Below are 21,183 nucleotides of genomic sequence, written 5' to 3'. Positions count from 1 at the left end.
CGTGCCACGTTGAAGAAATGACCTCTCAAAGAGAAATACAGAATAACCTGTTTGCCAAAAATTCAAGATCAGATGCAGTTTTGAGTCTTCCTTACCCTTTTTCCCCTGGACAAAGGGATCACAAGGTGCTTGCTAGCTTCTGCTAGAAGTGAAGATTAGCGGTAACTTGGGAAGGGGCTCCAGCAGGTTGATAGGTGGAAGTGATAAAAGAAAGCAACTACTCTAAAATACCAATTCTAAAATTCAGTAAAACAAAATTAAGCCACTCTTCAAAAGCACGAGCTGTGTAGATGCTGACTATAACAATTACAGCTAACCAAAGAAACACCTTTCAGCACCATCCAAAAAGTCTAATATGCACACAGTTAGATAATGCTCCATTTCCAGAGCCAGCAGAGAGGAGGAAGGTTGGACTAGTCACCGACCTCATCTTCTCCAGATACTGCTGGCTCCAACCTAGCAGATCTTCATCACCAAAAGCAGCCATCTAAGACTCTAAGAAAGAGATATAAGCAGATGCTAGAGTTCAGAAGGCTTTGTGAAAGAACAACTGCCCCAAAAAAAACGGAGTTCCAGAAATCCATGGAATATTTAAGACAACTAGGTGCTGTGTTATGAACTGCTATAGTCCGTGTCATGTAATACTCCTTCAGTATCATGAAAAAACAGTTCTTGTCCCTTCTGCCACTCTGCAATAGGTAAATAATACAGCACATAATATAGATACATCAATACAGACAGAGCTTAGGATCAAACTGACCGAGGTCATGACTAACTCATGCTAAAATAGACTGAAAATGCAGATCTGTGCTCTCAGCACATGCCTAACCCATTAGAAAAAGTTTTCTCGTACCATAAAACTTCCTTTCAGCCAGAGACTACAATACATACTCGTCTGCAGACAGACAGCTGCTAGAACTCCCCTAGATAATGTCACTATTAATCTGGATTCTTTCAGATCAATGAGGGGACAAGCAGCTCTTGTTTTCTGTGAATTCCAATTGAAAATTCTCTCTAGCTGCATGAATACCAGGTACATACAAATAAGCTCAAAGCCTCAGTCCTGACCAACCATCAGCTCCACTGATAGATTTATATTCATTTGCACTCTTGCACTTATCTACATCCTCTCCAGGTGCCAACATATTGCAGGAATTCTGGTACGGCTTTGGTTTAGATTTGGTGGAATTGCTCTTAGAAGTAATCTGTCTCTCAGCACCAACAAGGAAGACCTGAAGACTTACTAAAGCCCAGGGTATTTTTGCGACCAATTTCAGCAGCTTATGCAGCTGTAGGGAAGGTGCATGTATCCCACCTGGTCAGAATCCACCGCGGCACCTGCCCAGCCCCGTCCCTGAGAACCAACGCAGGGCTAATCCGCTCAGGAACTGCAGACAGCTCAGGACTTACAGCAGCGACGCTGACTTCTGCTACGTCACAGACAGGGAAACCGAAGCAGAGGGATGAAGCAGCACGTCTGTTCTGCTGCCAGAGTGAGGAACATCATGAGGACCCTGTGACCCATACTCTACACTGCTTTAATTATCAGGGCACATAAAGCAGGTATGTGATTGTATGGAGGGCCCTGAAGAACCAATGCTCTTCGACTCTATGGAGGAAATACAAATATAGTCTCACTAGTTGAAAATGTATTAACCCAGTTTATGATCTCCACACCAAAAAATGCTTTTCTAAAAAAAATCAACAGGAAACTATCAAAAGTGTGAATTCCTAGATTTTGGGGATATACTGTGTACTTTCTCAACTGCTTTGTCTAGCCTGCCTCTAGCACGCTAGGAATATTCTGTCCCAATACAAGTTGAATCGCTCTAATTTGCAGCAAGTACTACAAAACCAGTTTTTAGTGGAAGTCAGAAGAATACAGCATTAACTGCCACAGAAATGAATAAAAGTGTATTTGTCTAAGCACAAAAGACAAGAACACTACAGCAGATACTTATTACAGCCACAGATACAATCCAGTTAACAGAAAAGGCAGCTCATTTTAAAGCCATTTGTTCTTTAGAACATTTACCAACCAAGAATTGGCTAAAACAAGGTCAAAAGTCCTGTGAACTTAGGAAAACTTTCTGTCTGTTCAAAGTTTTTAATGGCAGAAAGCATTCAAGCGTCAAGCTGATCTCTGTTCAGGAGACTGCTGAGACTGATGAATTTGGAGAAAAGATTCAATAGCACAATGGCACGGTTGCAATGCAGTAACGCTATTACTAACATCACTCTTTCCTGTAATGCTTGCCTTTGCATATGCCAACCTTATTTCTCACGTGCAACACCTAGCTCCCTTGCAACTTGTAACACAGCTACACAAGACCCCAAAGTTATGTTTACATGGAGCACCAGGGTCATCCTCTAGATAAAATCCAAAGTCTACAGTGCAAATTCCCCATCTTGAGCCCAAAGACAGTAACTTGGACAAAATAGCCCTAAAATGGAATATCTGCTCAAGTTCTCAGTCTTAGCTCTGATCCCTCCCTAAGATCTTAACCCCTTCTACCACATGCCCCAGACAATTAAACAGCAAAAATGTACAAATTCTGTCCTTGATTTCCTTCTGTTCTGCAGTTCCTTTCACTGCTGTTTTTACGCAAAGTCCAAGGCTCTGCTTTGCTTACAGTCACACCATAGAGCTTTGGCCACGAGGTAGATTGGAGATGGTACCCTAATCGTACCCTAAATACCCACCAAGATATACCCCAAAACAGAGATTCCCAGTCTTTCTGCAGCCTCCTTGCCACCCAGCCATTCTGCTGTACCTCTTGTCTTCATGATCTGTTAAGTGAGAAGGGCAAGTCGGTAATCCACAGCAAAAACCTAGGCTTAAACAAACATACTGTTCTACTATCTGCAAAATGTCACAAGCAGATTAAAAAAAATACCTTTCAAGTACTCTATTCCATTTTTGCTAGTCCTTAAGACAAGTATGAGTGTGCAGGCTTTCCAACACTCTTGCTCTTTGGTATTCAGACGACAAAGTTCCCTAGCTCATGAGTGAATTTCACCCAACTGATCTTCCTTGCACCCTCACCTTCCAAAGCAGGGAGAATATAACTGATTAATCTGCAAAAGCATCTATACATCTACTTAGGTGGCCAAGAAAAACAGGATTCACATTAAGTCAGACAGCACGCGATCAGACATTTGAATGAATGCTTAAGAAAGCAGTAGCCAAGAATCTACTGATTTTATTGAGAACTAGAAATAGAGTAGGGGGAAAGGAGAGAGATAGTGGACCCCTTGCAACGCAGTTAACATAGCTACCAAGTTGAGATAAGTCTGGTATCACACAGAGGTTTGAAGAACCATATGTTGTTAACTAACAATTTTACTTCTGTTTTAACCCACAATACGCTTCCTATTTCTGCACCATCAGCCTCAACCTCTACACACCTACATTCTCAGCTCCTCAGCCCAGCCAAACTACCAGCCTTCCTAAAGGTGTTTCTTAGATGGTCTTAAACCTGAAAGGTCATTGGCTTTTAGAAAATAAGCATGGTACAAAGAATTCTGCCCACAGGCACAGAACTTAGTAGTTTCATGTTAATCATTACCTGGTTTTACCTTCCATTCTCCTGCTTATACTTCCTGCACACCAAGTCTTGGTAAGCATGCAAGTGCCTAAGGTGTAATTTTAAATCAGAATCTGGTTCTGCACTGTTGGTAAAACTTATTCACTGCACCACAAATAGTTGCCACTCAATTTCTTAAGACCTTCTAGCCAATCCAAGCAAAAAAGAAAGCAACTTTTCAACGAGCATAAGAGATGCTATTTTTATGAGTGAACTGGGTTCATAATATTATCAAACTGTGCAAGGCATTTGAATTTGTCTAACTGCATCTGTTTTATTTTAGTGCTTGATCTATCTGCCCCACGTTTTAAAAACGTTACAGAATTGCAGTTAAAGGGAATTCTCATTTGTTTTCTGTCTGTAATTATTCATGCCAAATAAAAACAGCAGAGACAAACTACAGCAGATGGAATCTTTTTCCCACATTTCTGCATAAACATTCAGGCAGACAGAAAGGATAAACAGCTGGAGAAATGCAGCTTCCTCCTAATAAAATGCAATGCTTTAGACAATGCTCTTAAAGCTTCACTTAAGCTTCCTTCACAGCTACCAGTAGGAACCAGAGTTAAGGCATTTCTCTTCTGGGGACTGCTCTGGGCACATTTCTACAGACGGGATGCTCACGTGGCTCAGAGCCATCCATTTTCCTCAGCATATGACACAGAAGGGAACACTGCAGACCAAGCGAAGCTAACACAACTCTAGCTACATTTAAACCCATCTTTACTTAAAGAAAAATAAACCCTTTCACAGGCTTTACGCAGAACTGCATGGCTGAACCTTGAGTTCTCTTAACAATATCTGTGGCTAGCACTATGGACAAGGGCAAGGCTGCCAAGATCACGCAGCGGCATGTAGACCTTCAGCAGGAGACACACACAGAGCGTAACAAGAGAGGTGGTTACTCAAGTCACCCAGTGTTTCTCCTCAGCAAAACAGCATTTCAGACTGTGATGAAGCTACCATTAAAGGAACAACCTTAGAAAGCACATTATCAAGCACAGAGATTATTTTGACTCCTGACAAATGGCTGTTAACTGTCTGTTCCTAAAAACCACGGCTATCCACCTACATAGCTAGTGCCACAATTATCACTTACATACAAAACTAGGTTTAGTTCTTAGCAAATCACATTCCTCCATTCCAAAGAGCCACTTCATAAAATATCACCTCTTTATGTACGCATAAATGAAGCACCCATACACAGACACACATACCTTCAGCAGCAGTAGTTCTATTACAACTTTTTTCTTTTAAAAGGCACGTGTTCACCTGAAACACTTAAAACTACACTAAAACTCTTTCTCTAACTAACTAACTCAACTAGCTCCACAATATACTGTAACACCACCATGTCACTTACACAAGGTTTCAACCATGAAAGTAAAAGCATACATACAGGCATCCACAACACATTTGTGTACTGTGAACTCTTGGCATGCATTTTGTTTCCATTCTGTGACTATCCCGTTTGAGGATTCCACTTACTAAGTATTCATCCTGAGCTCTGCTGGGCTACTGTCACCGGTAGATGAAGAAGAAATCATCTCGACAAATATTCTGGAATTCCTCACACAGGCAAGGATACAAGCCAGTGTCCAGAACTGCCTTCACAGAAGAAAGTGAATATTGCACTGATTAAAGCTGAACAAAAGAGAAGCCTCAACTGTTAGATGACGTATTTTTTCATGGTGTATCAAAAAAAGACTTGGGAATCACAGCTCCGAAAAGACTGGAAGACAACAGCTGCTCTCTGCAGTAGTTAGTCATACCATTAGTTTACAGCTCCAAACAACACACTGGGCCTATCATCACTTCACCATTAGTTGAGTATAGGTTCCCCAGCTTGCAACATTACGATTGTAGAATTTGCTTAGCCTCACTTCTTCATACACCATACGTTGTCCCCTCCCACCACCCCCATCCAGGGCAAACCACTAATCTGAACTTCCATAGAACCCTTTCGGAACATTTCTGCAAAAGTCATGAGTAACGAACATCCATTCCACGAAAGGAGATCAGAGATCGTACAGCAAGATCTCTTCAAACACCAAGACGATGGGGAGCTTTGTGTACCACCTATAGGTAAAAATATCAAGAGAACCAAGTTGATGCTATTGACAGGGATAGAATCAGATCAAAGAAAAACTAAGCTAACAGAGATTTACAGGCCTTGAAAGCACTGTAAGACTTAATAGTCACAAAACATCACCTCTGATCAAAGATCTGGAGATGGCGTAGAAGCTACAAAATCATGAGACAAGACGTTTTACCATGAGAGACTTAAAGGATTCCACCAATGTAACTTGTCATGTGACTGAAGTCACTTCAGTGAGGCATCCAAACACCTCTGTAGAGCAACTGCATCACGTACTGAACAGCTTTTTACTGTCAAAGATATGAAAAAAACTCAAGAGCTGAAAACTCAGGCTACGTCAATGCAAATTAGAAATAAAACTTCCTTAGGGAGAGACAATCAATCATTGGAAATACTAAAGGTAACTTCCAAGAATAGCTGCAAATACATCCTGATGTCTGCGCATTAGACTTCATTTAATACAGAGGACGGACTTAACCAAGCTGTCTCCCCAGAAGAGACTTTTATCCAATGTATGATATTGGTCTCAGATAACTAACTGAAAATAACTAATATATGAGCCAGATCAGATTGCCTAAAAATCCCTTATGTTCTTAAAACTGATCCATCAGTTTTGTCTGAGTCCAATAAAACAAACTAACCTTTAAGCACAGATTTTCTTCAACTACCCATGTCTCAGTACAAAATAGGAGGGGACTACTTCTCTTGCTAAATCATCAATAAGTTCTTTCACATCTATGAGCCCCTGGAAGATGAACTGTTTGGGCACTGGTCCTTCTGATAGTGAAACAGGATGAGGCAGGCAGACACAGATAGGTTTTTAATTTAAAAAGAAGCAGAGTAATCAACAAGAGAAGAATGCTTCTGTGAGCAAGACCTTTTAGCATTTGAACTTCCATTACAAGAGTTTCCTCAGCAGTGACCCAACAGAACACCATTCCTCAACTGTGCATTTAAGAACTTGTTTGAACTAGGACTGCAGGCCTCAGAGATTCAAGAAAAAACTCTTACGTCCCAGATTTTTTTGTTGGGTTGTTGTTTTTTTTTTTTTTTACGTTTCTCTCTGCTCATTTTGCTGAATGCTCCAATATTTGAACACTGACACACAAGCATATTCTTGAGATTAGCCAAACTGGACAAGAATTAACTTCATAAAATTACAGAAGGCAGTTGTACTGCCGATGCATGTTTGTCTTTTCATCTCCCACACAATGAGCTGAAGCTTTGGTCTGTATACTCTTTGTTTCCAGCTCTTGGCTTTCTATCCAGGACAAGGTAAATTCATATCACATGCTCAGGGCACTATGATGCAGTGGAGAGATGAATAGGAAAACAAAAAGAAGAGGGAAAGTTAAGACAACACGCAAGAGTTAGAACCTAGGCTTCTTCACATCAGCCGTAAGAACCCTGAGCCAGGTGAGATTCCCCCTTGGCAGGAGCAAACTGGATTGTCCACCCACCGCACGTAACCGCTAACAACAGAGAAAGAGTTCCCACCTGTTTTGATGGACATCCATGGTGCACCAAGAAAAATGACCAGCGCAAAACCAGTCTGTTCTTCCCTGTCAACACTGGAAACAAACATCCAGGCAGAACAGTGTCCCAAAACAGGAACAGCCCCCACGTACTTGTCCTGTGCTACAGGTACAGGCGCTCTGTGCTTAAAGACCATATTTATATCGGGGTATTTTACCTCTAACATCCTCTCAACCTACAGTTACTTTCACTACTATTTCAAAGTAACCAGACTACCTGCAATGGGAAATCCTTGCAGGACTTCTGTGTATGGGCCATTTGGGATGGGCAGGGTGATGCATTCACTTCTTTTGCTGAAGGTGTATTTGTTACTACGTATTTTTTGCAGGCTTGGGCTCATGAGGAAGATGAGAGGAAGAAGCAGCTTACAGAAAACATTGGGGAAAAGGCAAAGCAATGTGATTTTTCCTGTATAATGCTTTAATTTTGAAATGAAAACTCCATTTCAAATTTTTTAAAAATTACCCTCAATTTAAGGAATGGTAAAAAACAAGTGACCCGAAGATAAAATGTTTCATATTAGGTTGACGTAGATTTTTAAAATTTTATTTCAACTTCCAGCATTTACTCAAGTTAAATACATTCAAAAACCCACCAAACCCAAGCCATTATTCACATCCCACGAGTGCCCTTTGATACCAGAACCTCCCTCAGAGAACTGCACGAGTTTGAACTTACATTAAGTTCTACAATTTCCTTTGCTCTAATACATGACCGAGAAAACACATAGCTGGATAATGCTCAAACAGATACCAACGTATCCTTCTTAATGACAGCTGCATTCCCTTTTTGTTCTACTTACAGTGTTCTGTTCCGTATTTTGGATCATTAATGTTTTGGGGGCTAGGTAACGAGTTTTTGTTCCATCATTATATTGCACCTAACCCATTAGTTAGGGTCCCTGATCACAGCTCCCAGACACTATGGCAATCCAAACAGTAAGCAAAATATCTCTTTACAACTAACTGGCAGAGACACCTAAAAGCACTTAATGCCAAAGCAGTCATGCCAGTATGGCAGAGAAACACCAGGGGTGAAAATTACATACCTGCATTTAACTTCAATTCCACACAGCATAAAAATGGTTTCCAGAAGGAGAAAACCAACTCTGGTTGCTGCTTGCTGAAAAGAGCTCATCTCATTTCTGCACGGGCTGTAAGCAGCAGGCACATACAAATAGAAAGGACATGACATCATCGAGTGACTACACCACAGGAACGACTGTCCTTGGTGTAAGTTTGTCTTCGTGCAGCAATACTGGCTTGTGAGTACAGTCACATTTTTACACTGAAGACTCACATAATCAAAGTATGCAAAAATATTTTATATTATTATAATTTGCATCTTAGCTTATCAGCTGAGAGCAAGTTACCAAGTTTAAATATTGTACGGTTTATTCTCTAAAGCATTTAGAGATACATTAAGTACAACTAATTGCCTCTACCTATAATCAGAATACACTGTTCTTAACATAAATGGACTTAACTGCCCACCTCCCTCCTTAAAAGAGCGGCTTTTTTTTTTTCCCCACAAATTAAGCCTAAGGTACAAGAAGTAAAAATAACTTCTATCATACAGCTGCCTACAGAAAGTAACTGGAATGAATGTATCTACTACAAAAATTAAAGAAAGATACATTATTTTTCATCACATTCAATCCACTGTTTAAATCTGGCACAGAAACAACTACTTGCTGGATGTATATCTCCATTTAGAAAGATCTTTCCTTACACTTATGAGGGTCAAGTGCAAGCACTGCAGGAGGTTCCTTCTGAACTTTATCTGCAATTTGATCCTTGCATGGCACACTGTCTACACTGTACCACAATTTAACACGGGACATAGATTTCAGCAGTTACAAATGATGGACTAGAGGTACACAAGCATTCGAACCAGCATTTTATTTTGGTTTTGGGTAGGGTGAGGCTGAGTTGGGGTAGGACCTGTATAAAGCATAATTTGAAAAAGAAGGGGTTCATCACTAAAGGATTAAAAAAATGGCCACAGACATTTTAAAAATAAATTGTATACATCTGATAAACAGCTATGCTATTTCGAGCCTGAGACTTCATAGTGTATAGGTATCGCTCCATTTCCCCCCAAGTTTTCACAGCACCAGAGGAAAAAAAAACCCTTCATGTTTCATCATCATGCTACCATTTACCAACTTCCTAAAGCATGATATTTAAAGATGCTAGTTGACAAACCAGGGTGAAGGCTCAAGAAACACTCTCCTATCAATGTGCTTCACTTCAGGCTGGGGGTTGGTTTTGCCCCTCCTTTTCTTTTCAAATAAACATAACCAGTTATGCAATCCTCTCAAATCTGAAAGAATTCTCCCCCCTAACCCTGCCCATCCAGACCCTGCAAACAGGGAAACCGCTGCTCAGCAGCATCTACTCCAGGACTCCAAGCCCCACCGTTCACCCCCCCCCCCATTTCTCACGCCTGCCTTCAGCACCCTGCAGCGCACCCCCGGCTCCCCCGGGGACGGATTTCACCCACGTGCAGGAGCTTCCACCCAGGGCTGCAGAAACACCCCCCGCGGGGGAGGAGGGCGGGCAGGGGGGTATTTGTTTTCCCCCTAGCCAGTCCGGGTTCGCAGATTGAGTCACAGGATTTTGCCTCGTCGTGGTTTTCACCCCCGAGCGCCGCGCTTGGCCGCACCGCCGCCGCCTCCCGCACCTGACGCGGGTGTTCCCGGAGGACGCCATGTCGGAGCAGCTCCCGCACACAAAGCCCCTTCGGCCGACACTCGGGCGTTTCAAACCCAGGCAAAGCGTCTTTGCCCTTCGGGCTCCATGGAGGGGGCCCACCGCTCTGCACCGGAACGCGAAGAAGCCGCTGCAGCGGCCGGGGCTTCGCTCTCGCCCCCGGATCACGGCGGAGCCTTCAGTGGGGGCGCAAGGTGCATCTCTGACACGCACCTCCCCCTCACCCCCGCGCAGCTCCTCCCGGAGCCGCCCGCAGGCAGGGCCGGGCTCGCCAACCGCCCGCACCGGCCACCAGCATCGCCCACCCGCCGGCCGCCGCAGTGCCGCCGGGGAGCGGCCCCTCCCGCCCCGCACGGGGGGCGGCCGCGCGTCCCCTCCCCGGCGGCGATGGGCAAGGCGACAGAGAGCGGCTCTGCCCGAGACCCGCCGCTCCCTCCCGCGGGGCTCTGGCGGGAGGCACGCGGGGGGGGGGGGGGGGGGGGGTGTAGGGGTGCAGCGACGGGTTAATCCTGCGGAGGGAAGATGCCGCCGCGCCCGCAGCCCCCCGCGGCTGTTACATAACGGCAGCGCGCGATGCCGCGCGCCCCTCCGGTGGGGCGGGGGCGGCCGCCGGGTGGCACCGCGGCACCGGGGGCCGCCGGCGCGTGGCAGCCCTGCCAGCGCGCCCGCCCCAACCCCCCCGCCTTAAGCCTCCCTTAACCGCACAGCAATCGATCAGCCGGCGCGCTAAAAGGGGGGGGAGAGGGCGAGACACGCGCCGCCCGCCCCGCCCAACGCAACGCCGAGGCTCGCCTCGCCCGCCCCGCCAGCGGCGCCCACTCACCGCCGGCTCCCGAGGGGCCGCAGGTCCCACCAGCCCACCCTGACGCTCGCCCGGCCTCCGTCGCTCTCGGGAACCCGCGTCGAGCCGGCGCGGCGGCTCCGGCAGGCACCGCCCTCCTGCCCGGGCATTGGCGAGCGCCCGGCGCTGCCTGCCCGCCCCTCCGCCGCTCGCCCCCATAGGCCGGGCGGGCTGTCCGGCGGGCGGCCGCTCCCGCCCCCCGCGGAGCCTGAGGTAATGAATTAGCGCGGGGGCAGCTGCGGCCTGCGCTGCCTTAAATGGCTGGCTGCGGACGGCGGCGCCTCCGCTCCGCTCGCTGTCCGGCGGCAGGTGGGCAGGGCAGGTGGCGGGGAGGCCGCGGCTCCCCCACCGCTGTCGCACCGCTGCCCCACCGCTGCCTTCGCCGGGAACTGGGGGCGACGCGACGGGGGCCAGCCCCCCCCCCCGTCCCGGCCGGCTCAGGGCCCCCCCCGGCCGGCGCAGGTCCAGCAGCTTCCGCCATGTCGAGCATCCCTTCCCAAGGGAGGAGCAGAGACCGAGGGGCGCCGCGGTGCGCTGGGTCCTGGGCAGGTCTGGGTCCGAGTTGCTGCTCAGCCGCGCTTTCAGCGGTGGTGCTTGACGTAAAGCCGATAAAACCCACGTAAAAGTAAAAGCCTGGGCGGTGCGGCGCGGTGCGGCGCGGCAGGCGTTCCGCTAAACCGCCCCTGCTCTCAGCCTGCCGCCCGCCGGGGAGCAGGCCTGGGCTTGCCGCAGCGGAGAGGGGCAGCCGCTCACCGCCCCCCCGCCCCGAGCAGCCCTATCCCAAATCTCCGAGCAGAGGGGCAGCGCGGGAGGGAGCAGAAATGTCACGAGCGGTTGCGCGTCCTCCCTCGTGGATTTATAGCATGAAATGAGCTGGCAGAGCTTGGTGGCCGTAACTCGGTACCTGCTCTGCTGGAGCCGCGCTGAAGCCGTCTGCCTGCCGAGCTGAGGGAGAGGAGCAAAACGGTTCAGCTACCGTGCTGTGGCGTCTCGGTTCTTCACATGCAGGATACGTGCATAGCTAACTCCATAGTCAGGTAGCTGTGCTTGCCTTGAGATACACAATAATAGTTTATAAACACTTATTTCAGTATCTTAAGGCAATTATTGAAATGACCCAGAATGTCATAAATGCTTTAAGGCCCTTTCCCTTTAGGGTTGAGTTTGGCTGCAGGACCGATGAAGGTTTCGTGGCAGAGTGTGGCAAATGCACTTGAGATCTCTCATGAGACCACAAACCGAAATCGTACCTTTTTCCCAAGTTTTCTCCTTCAGCGTGCAGACATAGGAAACCTACCTTTTAGGAAGCTTGAGCTGGCTTGAGGCTCAAGAAGGGTCCCTACCACACAGCTGAGAAACAGATTGAGACAGGTACAGCTTTGAATCAGAGCCTAGTTTTGAAGGCAAAAATGAATGCAATATAGATTAACATGAAACAAGGTGTGGTAAATAGCCCAGTGGAGACTATTCTCCCAATGTTTAATATGGGGCTGGTCCTACATTATTTTCATTTATTTCCTTCATCCCTCATGGTTTAGCATATAATTTTCTGTTTCTCTAATAGAATTTTCTGTCATAAACCATGCCACCAAGCTTAAAAAACCTGCAGAATCAATATTACCCAAATTTGATTGTGTGACAGAACTCAGACAAATTTCACAATTTATTTGTGCTTCATTTAAAAAAAAAAAAAAAAAGAGAGAGAGAAAGAAACAAACAATAGAATCATAGAATGGTTTAGGTACCAAGGGACCTCTAAAGCCCGTCTAGTCCAACCCCCTGCAGTGAGCAAGGACACCTTTAGCTGGATCTGGTTGCTCAGAGCCCCGTCCAACCTGGCCTTGGATGTTTTCAGGCACGGGGTGTCTATCACCTCTCTGGGCAGCCTGTGCCAGTGTTTCACCACCCTCAGTGTAAAAAATTTCTTCCTTATCTAGTCTGAATCTGTCCTACCTTAATTTGAAACCATTACTCCTTGTCCTATTGCAATGGGCCCTGCTAAATGATTGCCCCCATCTTTCTTACGGGCCCCCTTGCAGCACTCAAGGCCGCTCCAAGGTCTCCCCGGAGCCTTCTCTTCTCCAGGCTGAACACCCCCAACTCTCCCAACCTGTCCTCACAGGGGAGCTGCTCCAGCCCCCTGAGCATTTTTGTGGTGCTCTTCTGTACTCACTCCAACAGGTCCATGTCTTTCCTGTACTGAGGACTCCAGAACTGGACGCAGCCCTGCGGGGGGGTCTCATGAGAGTGGAGTAGAGGGGGAGAAGCACCTCCCCCGACCTGCTGGCCACGCTGCTTTTGATGCCACCCAGGACAGAGTTGGCTTTCTGGGCTGTGAGCGCACATTGCTGGGTCATGTCCAATTTTTCATCTACCAGTACCTCCAAGTCCTCAGCAGGGCTGCTCTCAAGCCCTTCATCCTCCAGCCTGTATTGATACTGCAAATTGCCCTGACCCAGCTGCAGGACCTTGCACTTGGCCTTGTTGAACCTCATGAGGTTCACACGGGTCCACCTCTCCAGCCTGTCCAGGTCCCTCTGGATGGCCTCCCTTCCCTCAGGTGTACTGACCACACCATTCAATTTGGTGTCGTCTGCAAACTTGATGAGAGCGCACTCCATCCCACTGTCTATGTCATTGATGAAGATACTAAGGAGCACCGGTCCCAGTACGGACTCCTGAGGGATGCCACTTGTCACCAGTCTCCATCTGGATATCGAGCTGTTGACCACTGCTCTCTGGATGCGACCATCCAACCAAATCCTCATCCACTGAACAGTCCACCCATCAAATCCATCTCTTTCCAATTTGGAGAGAAGGATGTTGTAGGGTACTGTGTCAAAGTCCAGACAGACGACATCCATAGCTCTTCCCTTGTCCACTGATGTAGTCCCTCCATCACAGAAGGCCACTAGGTTGGTCAAGCAGGACTTGCCCTTGGAGACGGGAGTCACCTACAACTATAACCTGCCTTTTCTTCCGTGTGGTGGTGGTCTTGATGCGAGGGATAGGCCTTTCTGACCTTAGCAACACCTCTGGTGTAGACCGACCACCAGCCACATCATCAGTTGACTGACTTCCCAAATCCAGAGCATTATACCTGTCGTACAGAGGCACCTAGGAAGGCGAGGCAGGCAAGGAGGGGAGTCACCTGCCATCCCGAGTGTGGGCTTGCCTCCCTTCACTCCTTTCCTTTAAGTTACTGTCTCCTCTCCGGTGAGGGGGGGATACAGGATCCCCTTGATTGTGTTTTTTTTTCTGGTGGATGTTCCAGTTTCTGATTCAGGGAGGGGAGAGCATAGTTTCAAACAAAGTTTGTCAGCTCCTATGGTCTGATAGAGGCAATGCTGCTGCAGCGCCATGCCTCCACCTCCAATCAGCAGTGAGACAAACATGTATTCCCAGTCGGCACATACATACAAACACGTTTCTGCAACACATACATGCATATGTATGGCATGGACAGCCACACACTTCAGTACAAACAGGAACACCCAGCACACACAAACACAAACAGCACCAATGTGCCACCAAGGCACCTCATCTAGCTCCCCTTTGGCTGGTCAGGATGAAGGTCCATTAGTAGGAAATATATGCATATATATAATGTGGATTGCTCCAGAAACTCAGCTTAGATACTCGCTTCAGTCTCTCCAGTTGATGACACTGCTGACATGCAGGCCCTATAATCCATGGTCTGACTCCAGTTGCTGAAACTTAGACCTCCAGCACTGGGGCCACTCCTGTTTAACATCTTTATCTGGTTTGGATGAGGGGATCGAGTGCACCCTTAGTAAGTTTGCAGATGACACCAAGCTGGGTGGGAGTGTTGATCTGCTGGAGGGCAGGGAAGCTCTAAAGAGGGATCTGGACAGGCTGGATCGATGGGCTGAGGTCAATTGTATGAGGTTCAACAAGGCCAAGTGGCAGGTCCTGCCCTTGGGTCACACCAACCCCAGCAGCGCTGCAGGCTGGGGAGGAGTGGCTGGAGAGCTGCCCGGCAGAGAGGGTCTGCCCTGGTCGACAGCCGGCTGGACATGAGCCAGCAGTGTGCCCAGGTGGGCAAGAAGGCCACCAGCAGCCTGGCCTGTGTCAGCCATGGGGTGGCCAGCAGGAGCAGGGAGGGGATTGTGCCCCTGTACTGGGCACTGGTGAGGCCGCCCCTCGAATGCTGGGTGCAGTTTTGGGCCCCTCAGGACAAGACAGGCACTGAGGTTCTGGAGAGGGTGCAGAGGCGGGCTACCGAGCTAGTGAAGAGTTTGGAGCATGTCTCGTATGAGGAATGGCTGAGGGATCTGGGGCTGTTCACCCGGGAGAAGAGAAGGCTGAGGGGAGACCTGATCGCTCTCTACAGCTACCTGAGAGGAGGCTGGAGTGAGGTGGGGGTCGATCTGTTCTCCCAAGTAACAAGCGACAGAACAAGGGGAAATGGCCTCAAGCTGCACCAGGGGAGGTTCAGGCTGGAGATTAGGAAGAATTTCTTTACTGAAAGGGCTGTCAGGCTTTGGAACAGCCTGCCCGGGGAGGTGGGGGAGTCACCATCCCTGGAGGTGTTTAAGAGACAGGTAGATGTTGTGCTTAGAGACATGGTTTAGTGGTGTTTGTAGAGCTAGGACAAAGGTTGGACTTGATGATCTTGAAGGTCTTTTCCAACCCAAACTGTTCAATGATTCTGTGATTTTACATCCACACAGAACAGAGAGTCCCCTCATCCACGAAAATAGTTAGAAATGGAATTTAAGAAGATGGCAGGACAGCAGATGGTGACCAGTTGTAGGGCATGGCCAGACAAGTGTACTGACCAGCAACCTGTTTACACATGAACGATCCCTTTTGTCCTCTTAGCCCTCTGTTTACCCACACTTGTTCCTCTCCAAGCCACCATAATTTCTCCTTTTCTATGCCTTTGGTTTGTCCTCTAAACATACTATAAGAAGACTTGCACAGTCCCAAGATTCCCTGAATGTCAGGGGAGGGTCAAACATGATATGAGGAAACACTTCTTTACCAAGAGGGTCATCAAACCCTGTAACAGGCTTCCAAGAGGGGCGGTCAATGCCCCAAGCTGGTCAGTGTTTAAGAGGCATTGCCCTTAGTAACATGCTTTTCATCAGCCCTGTAGTGATCAGGCAGTTGGACCAGATGATCCTTGTAGGTCTCTTCCAACTATTCTATTCTATGCTATGCTATGCTATGCTATGCTATGCTATGCTATGCTATGCTATGCTATGCTATGCTATTCCAATCCAACTTCTGTCTTTAAGTTGCTCTGGAGAGCCTTTCCAGACTCATCTGTTGGGCTTCAGGCCTGGACGATGGGTGTCAGTTCTCTTTTGTGACCTCCCTGAGGGGCACTGGGGCAGGGGATCTGTTTATGGGTCCTCCATAAAGATGGAGGTTCCCCTGTTTGCCATTGTTGCTCTGTGCTGCATTTAGTGTGTGGAGATGAGCTTTTTATCAAATCACCTAACAACACAATTTCTGGTCGCACTTTGAAGACCCCCTGTCCTGAAATAGAGAGGGATTTAGAGATTTAATTTAGCCATTTAATTTAACTAAATTTATTAATTTAGTTCCTAGTCCTGCATGCGTCCTGTTGAAAATGTGTCATCATCCAGTTTTGGTGAAGAGAAATGAGTCACAAAAAGAAATCAAGGATACCTCAGGGCAAGCATGTTCTGCCAACCTAATCCTCGCTGGCCTTCATTCTATCCGCAGTTCACAGTCTGCCAGGTAGCTCACCCTCCAGGGGCCAGGGTGGGGATGAGAAAACGTTAGTTTCCTAATTTCGTTCCTCAACTGATGTTTATTGTTCAAGACCTTGTCTTTTACACCTCCCCATCTGATTTTTATGTAAGTGTAGTATAAAATCACAAAAGCCCATTTTAGGGTAATTTGCATTGGGTTTCGGTGGCAAGGTTTTGGTAGCAGTGGGGCTACAGGAGTGGCTTCTGTGAGAAGATGCCAGAAGTTCTCCCCATGTCTGACAGAGCCAGTTCCAGCTGGCTCCAGGACAGACCTGCTGCTGGCCAAAGCTGAGCCTGGTGGCAGCATGCCGTGATGGCATGTTTAAGAAGGGGTAAAAAATGCTGCGCAGCAGCAGCAGCCGAGAAACACGAGTGAGAATATGTGAGAGAGACACCTCTGCAGACACCCAGGTCAGTGAAGAAGGAGGGGCAGGCACCGGAGCAGCGATTCCCCTGCGGCCTATGGTGCAGACCATGGTGAGGCAGGCTGTGCCCCTGCAGCCTGTGGATACCCACCTGCAGGCCATGGGGGACCCCACACCGGAGCAGGCGGTTGCTCCCTGAAGGAGGCTGTGACCCCTTGAAGAGCCTGGACTCGAGCAGGCGCTTGGCAGGACCTGTGGCCCCAGGAGAGAAGAGCCCACACTAGAGCAGGTTTACTGCTAGTGACCCCATGGGGGACAATGCTGGAGCAGTCTGTTCCTGAAGGACTGCACCGCGTGGAAGGGACCCACAGTGGAGCAGTTCATGAAGAGCTGCAGCCCCTGGGAAGGACTCACGTTGGATGAGTTAAAGGAGGACTGTCTGCCGTGGGAGGAACCGTGGAGAAGGAGGAAGGAGCAACAGGGACAAAGTGTTATAAACTGACCACAGCCCCCATTCCCCATGCCCCTGCACCACTCGCAAGGAGGAGGTGGAGAAACTGGGAATGAAGTTGAGCCCAGGAAGAAGGGAAGGGTGTAGGTAAGGTGGTTTTGGGTTTGTTCTTATTTCTCACTACCCTACTCTGTTTAATTGGTGATAAATTAAATTAATTTCTCTAAGTCATGACTGTTTTGCCCATGACAGTGATTGGTGAGTGATCTCCCTGTCCTTATCTTGACCTGTGAGCCTTTTGTCCTATCTTCTGTTGAGGAAGGGGAGTGATAGAGTGGCTTGGTGGGCACCTGGCAGCTAGCCAAGGTCAACCCACCTTATTATCACACTACCTTTACAAAGCAATGTAACTTTGGATTAACTTTAATCCTGTGTGCAAGTTAACTCCTTCCATATTTTAAAGCAGGAGATTGGGCAGTTCTTCTTTGTCTGCGCTTATTTTCATTTTTAACTTAAGAATGCTCTCATCGAGCGCTATGTATGCTGTGGACATTTATTACAAAATTAAAATAATGTGAATGCCAACATGCATCCATGTTGTGGATTTCTGCAGCACTCAATACACTTACTTTGTGTGATACAATTACGCTGTTACGATGAATTCCCTAGAGCTCCCAGAAGCCTTCTCTCGTCCCTGCACAAAGAATGATTTTTCTCAGTCCAGAAAGTAATCTATTCCATTCAACACTGATAAGACAGTAGTGCTCTGCCACAGAACAGGGCGAATCCTGAGAGCAGTTCAACCCTTGGTGAGCTCAATCTCCTCTGGAAGTCCATTCCCGCACAAGAAAAAAAGACCTTTGACCATGACCCTGAGATCTCACCATGTTATCATAAGATCAGCTGCGTTTCCCCAGGCAGCCAGTCCGGCTGTGTTTGCAGGCTGTAGCTGTGGCTGAAGGATACCGCCTCTTCTTCTAGGCACAGGCCACTGCGTAAGTTCACACGAACCCTGCCCTGGTGATTTTTCAGTGTGACCTAGCATTTCAAATTCTCTTTTGCTCTTCATTTGAGAATGTGACTGATCATTGAGTTGTCAAATGTCATTCTCTGACACACTCTTGTTAGACATTCCCAAGCCACTGCAGCAGGAGTACGTTTCCTTAGACTCCAGGAATGGAGCAGAGTGCAGGCACTGGTCATGCTCTGGGTCCCTCAGGGACTTTCAGAACACAAAATTCCTACAAGCTGCAGTTTAAGGATGAACTTTCTTGCCTCTGGCCCGATGGCAACAGAGAGTAGGAACATTGGCCCTACAGCTTCCCTTTTCAGAGCTTCACGGTAAGAGAAGCACAACCAGATTTCATGCAGAATTCTGGAATGTTCGATACTGCAAGGAGTACACAGATCCATTCCAGTTAAAGCTGTACCTGTTTCCCCACCTCATTCTCTCCATCAGCTGACATCCAGTTCTTCTTTCATTTCAAGTCAAAGTCTCCTGGGAAGGATGCAGATCTGCTTCCAGCAGTTGACACAGCTACTTTTCAAGTTGCCTGTCCTTAGTGCCCATCCTTGTTGTTTCTCCTATGAATTCTGTTTAAAGGTTTTGTTATTTTAGATAATTTTTGCTTTTTCCTCCTTCCTTCCCTAGTTCCCTCCAAGACAGAGTTCTCTCCTGCTTAGGCAGGAAAGAATTTTGCTAATACACTACACTAGTTCCTTTGCTAATACATTAAGTTAGTTCCACTGGTTTGGAAAACTTTGTGGCCAACGGTAGTTCCCAGACTGAGAGAGATGAGATGCAACACTGAGAAAAAAGTAGATTACATAAACACTGTCTGTGTTTATAATATAAATCAGTGTTAATATATAAATCAGTGAATCGGCAGTCTTGAGCAGAACTACTGAACAGGAAATAAAAAGATTTTTCAAGTCATCAGGCCTGGGTGGGAAAACATATCACCAAGATCCCATTATTATTCTAAAAGGTCACTTTAATTTGCTTGTAATTTTCAAATGTGGTAAGTTTTAATCAAAATATTCATGTGAACCAAAGAGTGTTAGTTTGGTTGAAACTTCCATCAAAATGATGGAATAATTTTTAAATGCCTGGTAGTCCCTCCTTTTAGAAAAATAGGGTTTTTTTCTGCTGTTGTTGCCTTTTTTTAACCATTTCTTGGAATAGTTACAGAAACTAAAAATCAACCAAGTCTACCCCAGTCTTTCATCAGGTGAAAATCAAGTACAATTTTCCAAGTTACACAAGTAGATGTTATAAATGTATTGCCATTTGTATACGTGTGTGCAACAAGCATATTGTCAGTACGTCGCACTGCATTACACGAGGTCAGTTTATGCACAGCTCTGTGTGTAGGCTCAGGCACTTACAGGAGGGCAAAACTACCTACCTGCCAGACCCCAAATGGCAGTACTAATACATTTTTTATAGAGAGAATTGCAAGGAATATTTCATTGTATTAACAATACGGCTGAATTTCAAATAGGGAGACAAGCGTAAAGGGCCATTCTCATGCACGGGAGGTTTGACGTAGGACATTCTGTGCTTTGCAGTGTGCTGTCCTGTAATTTTGTATAGAAACGAATCTGATTATATTTATGGAATCAGTGCTGCTCATCAATTTTACTGAAATATAAATTAATAATAAAATCATGCAAATGTAGAAGCCAGAGTTCAGGAGTTATGCACGTGTGTCAATGAAATAACGTGATCACACTGACAGTACAGAGCACAGTCCTGCCAATGCCTGGTGACGATAGAATTCCTTATTTATTGTTATTTGCCAACTCCCATCACAAAACAACATTAATAAAAAGTTGAGCTTGAATCAGAGCACATAGAGCTTCAGAAGCTGTGGCAAATCTGCAGTGGTAAGAAAAACTCCTCTACGCACAGTGAGATAAGTTGAGACGTCCTTTATTAATGACGGGGACATGGGATCCTTCCCAAAGATGTCCGCCTGCACGTTGCAATCAACAAATATTTATACATTAAATCCATACATATTCAGTCTATACAATGCATATTCAATTTCATCCTCTCGATGACTGGTTTTTCTTCTGTCGCTTCTGATGCAAATTAGCACGCAGCCTCTGTCACAGTCTTCTATTGTTCCCTTGTGAGTAGGGGGTATAACTTGGGTAAGTGGTCCATGAGTCAGAGGTCTCGACCACTCCTCAAATTGACCGTGTTTGGTCAAGGAACATGTCCTTGGCTCACAGGCTCTTGGCTTGTACCTGCTTTGGTCATGATTCAAACATTATACACAGCGGGTACCATCATAAATCCTGTCTAGCAGACATCTTGGACAATAACACACTGACCTTGTTTCTAACCACTAACAGATCATTGGTTAATGAATACCTCGGGTCTGGGACTTTATAGGAGTATGCCAGCAGCATTTGCAGTACAGATTTTATTTTATATTTGATCATTTATTCCATTTGAGACTTATTTTCCCAACATAATCATTAGTTTCTCCTATTAATATTCACTAATTAGAATTCTCGATATTTAAATCAAGATGGGAAAAGTAAGGGGATTTCTAAACAGTATCCTAAAATCCTAAATCTGGTCATTTCTGCAACAAAACTATAAAGTTGAAAACAGCGTGTCATCTCACTCACAACTTCCCTGTTGCACACAGCCCCTTTTTGGGAGCACGGTACTACATGCTTTCTTTCAGATGGAATGCTATTCTAACCCATATTATCATTCTCATCCCCAAAGCCCCACCAAAAAGTGAAAAGGAACAAAGCAGGACAATGGAGAACAGCTTTAGAAAACGATAAACTTCTGTAGCAGATCCAATAATTTGGATCAAGA

Source organism: Leptosomus discolor, chromosome 13 (assembly GCF_034619465.1).
Source record: "Leptosomus discolor isolate bLepDis1 chromosome 13, bLepDis1.hap2, whole genome shotgun sequence".
In the NCBI taxonomy this organism is placed as follows: Eukaryota; Metazoa; Chordata; class Aves; order Leptosomiformes; family Leptosomidae; genus Leptosomus; species Leptosomus discolor.
This window is presented reverse-complemented; position numbering follows the sequence as displayed.